Here is a 13,970-nt window from a genome sequence, read left to right as displayed (position 1 = left end):
CACGATGACTTGGCAATGGTGTGTCCACCAGATGTGGCAAAAGAGGGAATCGATTTACCCAACTGGACTAGAGGGTCCCAGGGCAGAGCCCAAAGTGTGGGTCTCTTCAAGCTTGATTAGTCCAGGTCCTGAACTTGCCTGTGGGTAATCACCAGCAACCCCAATTTAACCATCTCATGCAGGTGATGAGCAGATCACAGACATTCTACACATTCCCACACCCATTCCTGACCAGTAGCTTGTCTATCAGCTCCCCCAGAGAGTTTATAAAGTTTATGATTCACAGATTAGGGGTCGAAGACCCTCACTCTGAAATCCAGTAAGTACTCTCTGGCTAATTCTAACTAACAAGTCACTGTCTCTTCAAAAGGAAGGAGCAGAACCAGATGAAAACAAAATTCCTATTTGTGTATCTCTACAGTTAATCAAATGCTTGTGAGCTAAATATTAATACATTACATTGGTTAATCCTCAAACAAGTCACAAAGTGCACCGGTGTCGACAGTGGAGACCTAGATGGAATTTATTGTTTACAGAGTGCGTCCTCAGACATTACCTCACTTGGCGCTTACGACAGTTCTGTGAGTTATTACTAATGCCAGGGAGGAGGAGTCTGAGGCCTGGAGACCCACCCTGGGCCAGGCCTGGGAAGGGCTCTAGGAATACAGAGAAACAAGCCACCTGTCTGTCTTGGAGAGCTTTCACAGAGCTGGATGCATCCTGATCCCCTGGCTCCACTGACAGCAGCTCTGCACGTCCTCTCCCATTCAAAGAGGGCCTTCTGGAAATCTGCATTCCCCTCACAGGCTCTGTGGTGGCAAAGTCAAGATTTCTCTCACAATTTCAGGGTAACATCCAGCTTTCTATGCAGAGGCAATAAATAGTGATGGGTGACATTAATGACAGACCAAGTGAAAGGGACTGACTTTTCTAAATTGGGAAAAAAGTATGCTTGACTATCATCTCCTTGGCATTTTCCATCATCTTACTATTTAGAAGGGCACATTTTTCAATGTCATTGACAAGAGTGAGTGAACACTTTATTTACATGATCAGAATAGAAACGGGAATTGCAGCTGGGGAATTCAGAATCTGAGAAGCTGAAGTCTACAGTCCAGGACACACAGGAAGCTATAGCTCAGAGGAGCTGGAAGCTCAGCAAGCACTCATGGAAATCCACCTCTGGGCCAAACAAGAGGCCAACAGTGGGGCAGAGGGTGTCCAGTCCCCAGAGAGGAGCCTGGATGGTAGAGGCTCACCGAAGAGAGGGCTCAGTAAATGTTTATCGAAAGACGCCAGAGCAGGGACGACCCTGAAGATCTAGTGGTTAAGACTCCGAGCTTTGAAGGGAGGGGTGAGGGTTTGATCCCCGGCTGGGGAACTAAGATCCCACATGCTCTGTGATGTGGCCAAAAATAAAAAAAGACTTCAGTGCAATCACGTCATCCTGGGAATACTGTGCTTTCCTGACTTTTTTGAGAGCAGTAATGTCATAGCTGCTGGACAAAAGTGAACATACTGGAGAAAAGTGAACAGGATGCCAAACAACACATGCAGAGATTTGCTAAAATGCATTGCTCCTCGTTAAGTGAACAACGCAAGGAACAGACTTAAAGGGTATTTCTAAAGTGTTCAACAAAAGCACATGGAAAGGAGCCATGCATGACACAAACATGACTGGAAACCTCTGTCATGAGGTTAGATTTCCACTGGGGTATTTCAAACTCAGAGGCCACATGGCCCCCTCTATGGGAAAAAAAATAGTCCTGACTTTGATTAGACTCTTATATTAAATTGCTTTTTTTTCTTTTTTAAATGCAGGGACCCCAGAAGAAAGGAGCTCTAATTTATTTATTTATTGGACACACTGAGTAGCATGTGGGAATCTTAGTTCCTCGACCAAGGATAGAACTTGAACCCTCTGTCTTGGGAGCCCAGAGTTTTAATCACTGGACCGCCAGAGAAGTCTTTACATTAAATTATTTTATTCAATTATTATTTCCTATACTATTTCTTAAAATATATAAACATAAAACCAGACATAAATTTACCTTAGCACTTTTCCAATTATGGAGACTAAAATGAATGTACAAATAAATACAAATAAAATTACCCAAAGAGTATAATTCAGATTGACTACACTTGACTACACTACTTTCCTCTGCTGGAACCCCTGTGTCAGCCTTCATTTGCACACTTGGCTTCACCTGACACTATCTTTTCTCCACTAAGTTTGTCTCTGTGTTTTTCTCACAGTAGGTTAACCTGGCTCTAACTTATCAGAAATTTACACACAAATGGCACCGAGGGACCTCCCCGGTGGTCCAGTGGCTGATTTTGATTGTTTGGTTGTTTAGTTGCTAAGTCGTGTCCGACTCTTGTGGCCCCATGGACTGTAGCCTGCCAGGCTCCTCTGCCCATAGGTTTCTCCAGGCAAGAATACTAGAGTGGGTTGCCATTTCCTTCTCCAGGTCCAGTGGTTAAGAGTCCAGTTAAGACCTGGTGCAGCCAAATAAATAAATAAAAATAGAAATTTAAAAAAAATTTTAAAAAGTAATAAGAGGTACTAGGGTGGCCTGGCTGGACCCTAATATAATATGATCATCCCAGTGATCCAGGCATACCTTTAAAATATTACCAATTATCATTAACATGAACTCTAAAAGTCTAAGTGTTCTTAATTTAAGGAGAACTCAAAGAAAATCAAGGACATATCCTTGGTCTTGGATTGGGAAATATCTGTAACCCAGAAGGAATGCCACGGTACTGACTGCTGGAGGAGAGCAGAGGGTACCATGGGGACGCAAATAAAAAGTCACATTGCATCTCAGAAACAATATGAGCCACCCCCTGACATATTACATCAAGAATTTAATATGTGTAAGCATATGCTTCGAAAGACATCACATCAAAGGGCCTCATTCCAAGCTGTGGAGGTCCCACCCTGGCTTCCCCCACGCCTCATCCTTAAGAACTACAACATGGCACTTTATTACTGTGTTTTTGTTTTTGTTTTTTTTTGCCACAGCTTGCAGGATCTTAGTTCTCCAACCAGGGATTGAACCCAGGCCCTTGGCAGTGGGAGCACAGAGCCCAAAGCAGTGAACTACCAGAGAACATACGGAAGGCATGAACGTACCCTGACTCCCATGAGTCAGCTCGCGTCACTCTGACGGCACCATCGCATATTGACACTGTGTGGTCTGTATCCCCTCAAAGAAACTGGGCACAAAACTCCACTAAATGATGCCACAGCTAGGTTAGCTTAAGCAAATGGCCTTGTTTCCCAGCAGAAGAAAAGCTGGCGCTGTTTAAGGACACTGAAAAAGTGGAACCTTCCTTGAATAGAATCCTCTACTTCAGACCCTCTCAAACGCCATGATTCAATTTCAATTAGCAAAACTGTTTCAAACAATTATTTATGTATTTAAACTTTTGGCTGCACTGCGTCTTTGCTGCTGTGCGCAGGCTACTCTCGAGGGGAGCTTGGGCTTCTCACTGTGGTGGCTTCTCTCACTGTGGCTCATGGGCTTAGCTGCCCCATGACATCTGGGATCTTCCGGGACCAGCAACTGACCAGTGTCCCCTGTACTGGCTTTCCTGGTGGCTCAGACGGTAAAGAATCTGACTACAGCGCAGGAGACCCAGGTTCTATCCCTAGGTCGGGAAGATACCCTGGAGGCGAAAATGGCAACCCACTCCAGTATTCTCACCGGGAGAATCCCATGGACAGAGGAGCCTGGTGGGCTACAGTCCATGGGGTCGCAAAGAGTTGGACACAATTGAGCAACTAATACACACCGCTGCACTGGCAGGCGGATTCTTACCCACTAGGCCACCAGAGAAGCCCTCCACCTTTTTAATCAATCTAAATATGTTCTGTTTAGAAGGCTGCTCTTTATTCTGGGAGGTGGACCCTCCCCCATTTTTGGTGTTAAAATGTCTTTTCTTAAATGATGGTGATGATGGAAGAGTACAGAGCTTTTTTTATTTCCCTATTTGAAAAGCAAAATTTGGCAATCCTGTGTTGGACTTCCTGATTTTTTTTTAACTGCTGTCACTGACATGACTAAGTAAACGGTACACAAATTCATGCCGAGAGTGACTATGCAGAAATGGGGTGGTTTTTCAAAGCTTCTAACTATTCTACCTCCAGAAGCTGACAGATAACATCACCCCCTCTCATATTACATCACACAGCAGCTATGGCACAACTGATTGAGAACGTGGACGCCTAGCAAGGAGCAAAGACCAGAATGCAACAATTCTCCGTTAGACTGGCTGACTGACATTATGAAGATTCAAAGCAAGGTCAAGGTGACTCTAAATTAGATTTGGAGGGAAATAAAAACAAGATGAAGATTAAGGCACATTTTAAAGAAAAGGGAAAAATAAAGCAGCAGGCAAGATGGAAGCCACTAAGGACCATAAGACCATGTTTAAATCAGTGTGGTTATAAAAACATAATTGCAGCCAGAGAAAATTCAAACACAAAGACCCCCTAAAACTCTCTTTAGAGTAATCATCAACAGCCTAGCAAGGCCATGTGAGTCTGAGGCCTTGGAGATGACAAAGTGATATGGAGAATGGGAAAGACTTCTGAGGAGAGAAAAAAATTATATTCCCAAATATTGTTTGGGAAGGATGCTTCACAGAGGCACAGGTGTGAGAGCTGGTTTTTCCTGGGGTGAGAGAAAGGAAGGGCTGGGGCTTAACAAAGCTGACCAGACAGGAAGTTGTGTCAAGAAAGGAGGGTTCCCCTTCTGATGCCTAAGGCGAACACAGAGCTGGGGCTGGGGTGTGGGAGACGGATTAGATGTGGTAGAGATGCCGAAAGGCCGATCAGGAAGGCCCAGAGCTTTCCCTGGAGACCACAGAAAGCACAGCAAGCTTTCCCAGGTGATTCCAGCACATTCTGCCCAGAGGGCAGGCCAAGGGCCTAAGGGCCAATGCTCATTTTTCAGTGTTCCCCACTCTCCCTTCATAGGAGGACCTTCAGGAGAGGCCCTCCCCCTCACCTAGCCTCCTCTAAGGCTCAGAGCTATAGGACAGAGAGAAGAAAAATATTTGCCCTCAAACATCCACAGAAATGCCTTAGGATCTCCATGTGAAGCTGTTGCCTAAGTAAGAATGGTTCTTAGCAGCCTTGGAAACAGAATTGAATATTTAAAATAGATCACCTTTGTGAAAAAGGATACTGAAGCTCTTCCCGTACTGAAAGAAACACTAAGTGGAAAAAGGCAGAGTTCCAAATAGCATGTATCGTCTGCTACCATTTGTGTAAAAGGGAAAGATAATCATAATGGATTTGCTAATAGATGTTATAAAATATCTTGGCTGTGCCCGGAACACCTCTGGAGGATGAAAAAACCAGTAACAGTGGTGCCTCTAAGGGATAAAGCCAGGTGGCGGCAGTCAGGGACGGACAGAGATGTAGTTCCTGCCTCACTTTTGTGCCTTTCGAATGTTTTCTTTCATCACGTAGATGCGTTACCTACTAAATTTTTTTTTGCATTAAAAACACTGAAAAATCTAAAATAATAATAATTTAAAAAAACACCAGAATAGTCTTTCTGCAGCAAAACCAAACACCCTTGTTAATCTGGACAGCTGTCTTCCCGGCACACACCAGATGCTCAGTTTGTTGAACTTAATGAACCTCCGCTTAAAAGGAAACAAAAGAAAATCAGAAACCAGGCAAACCCAAGGGTATCAGTTCTAATTCTTTAATAAGCTCTTTACCTGGCTGTTACTTAACTACTGCAAAAGATCAGAAAACAGGTCCTTGGGTCATATGCTCTGCACCCAGCTGGGTCCAGTGCGCCAGCCTCATGGGTAACAATAGGTCTGGTGGCCTGTCCACACCAGCCCTTTTATAAATAGAAAACGTATAATCCAAAAACATGATGCCTTGGAACCAAGACCACAAAAACAAACGTGCAGATAGGAAAAATGATCCTGAAGGGAGATGTCAGCACCTGCAGAGTATCAGTACAGAAATAGCAGCTTGTGGGTTAAAAAACGTCAAGCACCAGCCAAAAAGGCTAGAACATGCAGAGCCGCTATGAAATCCTCATGCCGGAGCACAAGAATAGGTGGCCTGAACGCCCTGTGCTCTGTTTCTAGGGACAGTACAGCCCAAGATGATACAGGAAGGCTGAGACACCCTTGCCCCAGTCATCTATACTCCTGAATTGGTCAAAAAGTACTCAAAACCCACATTGCAAAAAAAAAAAAAAATCTGACTGTTATAAGCAGAAGGTTGTAGCAGAAATTCTGCCACACGAATTCCATTGTATTAGAAGGCTCTCTCTCCTAGGGCTTTTCAAAGAGCCAGGTTTCAGGCAAAGAATAAGACAGACTTCACCACAATCTTCCCTAGGACCAAAGAAATTATTTTGAGGTGTGGACAGGAGCTTGGGACAAGGGTTGTGGGGAACCACTGTACTCTCCATGGTCCCTGCCAGAGATTCCCAGAAAAAAGCGGAAATGGAAGAAGGGAATGGCAACCCTCTCCAGTATTCTTGCCTGGAGAATCCATGGGCAGAGGAGACTGGAGGGCTACAGCCGCCCATGGGGTCGCAGAGTTAGACATGACCCAAAAACTCAGACACACACACACACACAAGAAACAACAGCAAATGAGAAGCCCTTTCACCCAGATGTTATGAGAAAAGAAAGCAAGAGAGAAAAGGGCCTATATTAATACACAAAGAAATTACAATAATTATTCTAAGATGGCTGAGGTCCAGAATGTCCTAAACAAAATAACTCAAACAAAAACCCAAACTCAGAATCAACTGTAAGGAAGGTGCCAATCAATGAGCAATGATCATCTTTGATTCATTCTAGAAAACATGTAAAAACAGAGAAGGGAAAAACCAAAAGTGACCAGATTCCTGCAAGAAATAAAGATGACAGGTTATCTTCCGATGAAAAGGGAACTGGCTGGCAGATTGAGAGTAGATATTTATCAGACCTGTGAAGCTGATAAAGTAAGTAAAGGTGAAAGCAAAGAAAAAGAAAGGGGATTTCCCTAACTAACACAAGAGGAAAAGAACCATTCCACTGCATGTGCCATCTGGTTTATTTCAAGCTCAAGAAAAGAACAGGGAAAACGCAGTGAAATTAGTGAAAGAGCTAGATTACCAGCAAGAATCAGTCATACACTTGTGCTTCTGCCAGGGAAGGCAGGCGCTGCTGGTGCTCTCCCTGCTCCCATGACTAAGTAACTTACTTAAATGCATTTGACACACGATCCCTGAACTTCCGAAAAGCACTTAATACAGTGGCTCATGAAATCTTAATCTAAAAATGTTCACCCATTTATAATCACGCTGCGTCACACTGACAACTGGGACGAAGGGCCGAGCAGAGGGGAGAGATATTTGGAAGAATGCCGTGGAGACTGATATCATCAGGGACTTTGTTTATCACTTTGAGGGGTTTTTCTCCCTCTTTTAACAAGAACGAGATTTGGAGTCTGAAAAAGAGTATAATTACAAGGAGAGGACTAACGGAGACAATGAATTACCTGATTCAATAAAAGACAGAAAAATAAGCAATAAATAAGAAATAAAATGTGATGTGACTTGGAAAACCCCACAGACATCTGTGGTACAATGAAATCTGGAATATGTTTAATGAACGGGGTGAGTGGAGGCAGAGGAAAAAATCAGTGCCTGATAGAAAATACTGGGGGGTAAGTATGAAGAAAATAAGGATTAAAAAGACAATAGAAGACCATATTTAGCAAATCCATAATGCTTACTGTGTGCCAGGCACTGCTCTAACTGCTTCTGATATCAAAACCTCAAAACAACCTCTAATCTAAGTACCACTATTTTTCCTGTTTCAGAGGTGAACAAGCAGAGGTACGGGCTTCCCTGGTGGATCACCTGCCAATGCAGGAGATGTGGGTTCGATCCCTAGGTTGAGAAAATCCCCTGGAAAAGGAAATGGCAACAACCCACTCCAGTATTCTTGCCTGGAAAATTCCGTGGACAGAGGAGCCTGGCATGCTACGGTTCGTGGGGTCACAAAGAGTCGAGCGAACAACAAACAGGGGCACAGAGAAGTTAAGTGACTTGCCCAAGGTGACAGCCAGTAAAAAGCAAGGCTAGGGTTCAAATCCAGGCACCTTGGCCTCAGAATCTGTGCCCTTAACGTCTCTGCACCCCACCCCTAGAATTTCAACTCAGAAGAGTGAGAAAAGCAGCTAGGAGTGAAATACAAGTCATGCACTCGCTAGACCCAGGGTCAACAGATCAACCTTCAGTCATGGTTCTGCGATGACCAGTCAGTCCTGAGACCTCCCCAAGCTTTCATTCCCTCACCTGTGCATTGGGAAGGCTGATTAAATGAGCTCTACCTAAGGTGTCTTCAGCTCTAAAATTCCACAAGTCCATGCTGACAATCAGCAGTGTTTGGACTGGTCTGCTTTCTGACTGGGTTAGTCAAAGGCCAATTCACCCTAAAACAGGCAGCACACTTGCTATTAAGGTTCCTCCTCTGTCTCCTGACCTTCAGAAGATTATTATGTCCTCTCCATTCAGGCAAATGAAAGAGGGTAGTGAAAGGGAGGCTGTATGGTCTCTTCTGGACTCTGCTTTGTGTGGTTGCAGTGAAATGGCCCTCAAAAAGCTCTGGGCCAGGTCACATTAACTCTACTAAATCTACTGTCCCTCCCACCCACCATCTCTCAAGAGTCTGATCTTGGAGCCTGCCTTTGGATCCAACTACTGGAATGCAGGTGAAACTGACACACTGGAGGTGAAGCGACCAGAGAAGAATCAGGAAGATTAAGAGAGTTCAAAGGAAGGAGTTTCGTGATGTCTAAATAAACCTTATCTTCCGGCTATGGTCTGTTCTCTTTGCTAACATCCACTCTTGAGAGTGAGACCACCAGTTCATTAGGAATGAATTCAACATCCTCTTTCAAACTAGTGAGCCCCCAGCAGTATTCTGGAGGCAGGCCTTCAAAGTCAGAGTGGATCTACGCATGAAGAAGGGCCTTTACAGGTCGGTGGCACAGTCCTCCCTTGCGAGTCCGGTCCAAGCATCCTTGGCAGGTGGCTGTCACTTGGCCTCTGCCTGGTCACTTCCAAGGTCGACATGCCGGCTGCCCCGCCTAGCAGGGCCTGTGCTGCTGGACAGCTCTCACTGTGGGGAAAGACCACGAAGCGCCTAGAACAGTGCCTGGCAAGGAGCCGAGCTCAGTAAGTGCGCCTCCAAGTGGGTCAAAAGCTGCCTCCTTACAACGTGAACCCATCAGTCAGGAGTGTGCCCCTGGAGCCCCCAAACGCAGAGACCCTTCGTATATTCGGGCTGTAATCAGATTCCTCGGCCCTCTCCTTACAGATGCGGATGCCAGATCTCCATCACAAAGCCTGGCAGAGCCCCCTCGCCAGACCCCCCCAAGTGCGCACTGATGGACCAGTGGCCGGTAGGGAGGCCGCAGTCGGGGATGTCCCCAACCTCGGTATCTGAAGCTTCAAGGGACAAAGGGCTTTCAGGAAGGCGTATCCCACCCTATGTGATCCAGGCTGCCTCCCTCCCCGCCGGCCCTAGGGACCCCCGCAGCGCCAGGTAACAGGCTCTCTGAGGAACCGGGGCTCTCAGGCAGCTGCGCGATGGGCCGAGCCAGGACAAGGGATCTCGAGGCTCAGAGGTTTGACCCAACTGATCGCGAGCTCGATCGCGGCAAAGCGGAGCTCGCTCGGCCGTAGCTTTACCTGCTCTTGGTTGACTACAGCGGCCCAGCTCGCCCCCGGTCGCGCTCCCGCAGTTCCGCGGCGGCCGCCGGCGGTCATGGAAATGCAGCCGGAACCCCTGGCCAGTGCAGCTCCCGCCGCTACCGGCCCCGCCCAAGCAACTACCGCCACGCCCCTGACGACTGCTTCTGCCACGCCCCTAACCGGGGAAACACGCCTGTTCATTGGACAGCCCAGCGGCTGCTCTGCTAGCCCCGCGCTCACATTGCACTCGGAGGGCAGCCCATTGGTCAGCGGACCTGCTCCTCAGAGCGGAGGCGGAGCCCTTAGCTAAGAACTCCAAGACAATTGGTTATTTTTGACGTCTTTAGCCCATGGGCCAAGGAACTATAGGATAAAGCCAGCGCGGAGGGGGCAGGGAAAAGAGAGGAAGGCTAAAAGATGGGTCTTGTATGTTGCTGATTGAGGCGGGGTGCAAAAAGGGACGCAATTGTGACCACAAGCTGGTTTGCTGGGCGGGGTAGAATCAAGTGTCGTCTGGGTTTGAGAGGAGGAAGGCACGCTGGGTCCGAAGGCTTCAGGCCGACCAGTGGACTCACTTGTAGTCCAGGACACCAGGGCAAAATTTGGGGTCGTGTCCCACGAGAAAGGAGGCAGGATAGTCACCAAGCCACAAGGGGAGGAAAGGATGAGGAGGCAGCCGTCTCTGGCCTCTTCTAGCTAGGGAAGTGTGATTGGGACGTGCGGGGCAGTGTGGATTTCAGTTATTGTCCCACTGTTCTTTCTGTCCTTAAGACGACCCTCGCCGAGTTGAAGGCAGCCTGGAAGAATGTGGCCTTTTGAATCATAACTAGAACTCTGTTGGTATGTGCAGGTTACATGGCCTTGAGCAAGTCATTTAACCTTTCGGCTTAGGTCCAGATTTTTTGCTTTGGCAACTGAAATGAACAGTATTTGATGAGAAGATTTAATAACTCTCCACTCCCCAACCCCCTGCGCTTCCCTGGTAGCTCAGTGGTAAAGAATTTGCCTGCCAACACAGGAGGTCCTGATTCGATCCCTGAGTCAGGAAGATCCCCTGGAGAAGGAAATGGCAGCCCACTCCAGTATTCTTGCCTGGGAAATCCATGGACAAAGGAACCTGGAGGGCTACTCACCAGGGGTTGCAGAAGATTTGGACTTGAGTTAGTGACTAAACTTCAACAGCAAAACACTAACAGTGCCTGGCACTGAGCAGGCAGGCATTCAGGCAAGACTAGTTCCCCACTCACTGACACATCGGTCTATGGAATTAGAACCAGCTCTAACATTCTATGAGTCTGAAACTGCTTTTGCATTGGCATGTGCTTTTACCAAGAATAGAACACTTGACTGACTTGAAAGGCAACTATTCTAGGGCAGACAGGGCCACCCTACCAAAGCATCATAGAGCTGGAAGAAAGAGAGCACAGGGTGAGATGGGAATGGTGATTTAGCCAGAGATGGGCAGTGGTATTTGTATCAATGTTAAATTTTTTCCGACACATTTCAGGATTAGGACAAGGAAAAATGGAGCTTTCTTTTTCCTATTCACCCATCCAAGCATGCAATGGCTCATGTTTCATCCTTTTGAAGGCTAATCAGCACTGGACCCAAAACTGCTGCATAAAATCTGTCAGGAATTCCTGAAGCCCCTTGCCTATTCTGAAGGTGTGGAAGTCCTAAAATGTGAACAGAAATAAACCTTCAAGCCTGAAGTTAGCCCCAGATCTTTGGGTCTGCCTTTGAGAGAATTCACATATAGGTTGAAGGAAGAGAAAAAAAATCTTTCACTGATGCTCTATTTTTCATTCTGTTGTCATGCTACCTAAAAAAGTGTTTTAACCCCAACATTTATTTATTCCTCTATATTCTTTTCATTTTGGGAAAGAAAAACTCAAAGGATTATAGTGAGGGACCACCCCCCCCCTCATAGTTCTAACTCTTTATGTTAATTGTTTGTGCCTCCAGCAACCTGGATGTCCATCAATAGATGAATGGATAAAGAAGCTATGGTACATATTTACAATGGACTATTACTCAGCCATAAAAAGGGGCACATTAGAGTCAGTTCTAATGAGGTGGATGAATCTCGCTAGAGGCTATAATAGGCTAGAGCCTATTATACAGAGTGAAGTAAGTCCAAAAGAGAAAAACAAATATCATATATTGACACATACATATGGAATCTAGAAAGATGGTACTGATGAACTTATTTGCAGGTTAGCAATAGAGATGCAAACGTAGAGAACAGAGAACAGACTTGTGGGGAGGAGAGGGCGGGATGAATGGAGAGAGTAGCATGGAAACATATACACCATTGTACGTAAAATAGATAGCCAGTGGGAATTTGTTGTATGATACAGGGAGATCAAACAAGTACTCTGTGACAACCTAGAGGGGCGGGATGGGGTGGGAGGTGGGAGGGAGGTTCAAGAGTGAGGGGGCATATGTATACCTATGGCTGACCCATGTTAATGTATGGCAGAAACCAACACAATACTGTAAAGCAATTATCCTCTAATTAAAAATAAAATAAAAAATTTAAAACTTTGTGCTTGCAGGAAAGGAGCTTTAGACCTGTGGCCAGTTGGATATGTGTATGTGTTCATGTGTATGTGCACGTATGTGTGTGTGTGTGTGCACTTGGTTCTGTTCCACAGTTTTCCAGTTGTTGTGTCTTTAAATAGTACTGCTTGGTGGCCATACATATGTCTGTACATGTGCTGGGGGAACAGGTTTGCTCCTGCTGGTGTTTGCTGAAGGAGATTGAGATGTTTCGTTAGGCTCTGGAAGGCATGAAGTGGCTCCCAAGATCTGGGAAGACTTTTCCAGCTTGGTTTAGAGCCACAGATTGCAGCTGTTGGGAGTAGATTGCAGATAGACTTATCATTGTGCAAATGGATTTTTCCACACAGGTCAGGAACAAAGCTTCAGCCAAGAGTTCCAGAAAGGGATGTCCATCCAGTTCAGGAATTCTAAAGCACACTTGTGTCACTGAAGCTCCAAGGGAGGTGCAGAATGAGCCCAGGCAGAGAAGAACAAGGGAAAGGACATGACCATCTTTTCCTTTGCAGCTCTGGCTGGTTTAAGTAATGATCCATTACCATTTGCAACAAATAGGACTGCTTTCTTATTGGTCTCTGGTTTCTGTTTCCTCTGCTCAGCTTTGGCTCTTGCCATATTCTGTCGATTTCCCTCTAAAAAGCTTTTCTGTGGGAAGCCAATTAGGGGAAGAGAATGGACTCAGTTTTGCCTTTAAGTTTAGTAGCCTGCTGGGATTGAGAATCTGGGATGGCTTGGTTTGCGGTATCCATTGGTTAGTACGTGGCTATGAGATGCATTTCTGAAAGCATGAGAGTACCTTGTTATAAAGGGAATGACGGAGAGGGTGTGCACCCACTCACATTCCAGAATGACTAAAGCTCCATCACTTTACTGAAGGCAAGCTGACTCTAAACTCACCTGGGGTCTCTCAGCAGGATTTGTGACCAAGTCGCTGAGGTCTTCAGAGAGATCTAAGGCATCAGAGGTCAGAGCAGGTAGTGAGCTCTATTCATTCTCTTATGGCAGTCAGTGATTCACTCAGTCTGTCGTTTTCATCATCCTGTATCCTTAGTAAATGATTGAGAGCAGTGGGATTTGGCATCTATTCCCCTGGGACTTGAATCCTGGCTCCTCCTTTCCCAGGTTTGTGACCTTGGGCAAGTTCTGCACCTCTGTGTGTCCACTTTTTTTTCCATAAAATTCAGATGATGGTATTTGTGCTTCCTTCATGGGGTGCTGTGAGGAGCAAACAAGTTAATAGATGTAAAGTGCATCAAACAGTGCCTGTCACATATTTAGCTCTTAATAAATGTGTGCCTTATTTATTTATTAGCCCAGAGTCTTAACCACTGAACTGCTAGAGAAGTTCCTGCCATAGTTATTATAGGAACTCACTTAAGAACATTTCTCTAAGTGCTAACTCATTTTTCAAGTTCTGTCCCTCAAAAGTAGTGGTCACAGAATTCAGGAGCCATGAAGTGATGGGGAAACAGTGGAAACAGTGGCTGACTTTTTATTTTGGGGGGGCTCCAAAATCACTGCAGATGGTGATTGTAGCCATGAAATTAAAAGACGCTTAATCACTGGAAGGAAAGTTCAGTTCAGTTCAGTCGCTCAGTCGTGTCCAACTCTTCGCAACGCCATGAATCGCAGCACGCCAGGCCTCCCTGTCCATCACCAACTACCTGAGTT

General features: G+C 45.8%; 1 protein-coding gene across 1 annotated transcript in view; it reads right to left on the bottom strand.

Moving 5' to 3' along the window:
* The window catches only part of ABHD2 (abhydrolase domain containing 2, acylglycerol lipase), a 108,301-nt gene extending 98,489 nt beyond the window's left edge, over positions 1-9,812 (bottom strand). Inside the window, exon 1 of the mRNA XM_068991145.1 lies at positions 9,735-9,812. The gene's annotated coding sequence lies outside the window, so the exon portion shown is untranslated. The remainder of the gene's footprint in view (positions 1-9,734) is intronic.
* Positions 9,813-13,970: the final 4,158 nt, after the last annotated feature.

The sequence above is a fragment of the Capricornis sumatraensis genome, chromosome 19, assembly GCF_032405125.1.
Source record: "Capricornis sumatraensis isolate serow.1 chromosome 19, serow.2, whole genome shotgun sequence".
Lineage (NCBI taxonomy): Eukaryota > Metazoa > Chordata > Mammalia > Artiodactyla > Bovidae > Capricornis > Capricornis sumatraensis.
Note: the sequence above shows the minus strand (reverse complement) of the source record. Positions and strands in the feature narration are given on the sequence as shown.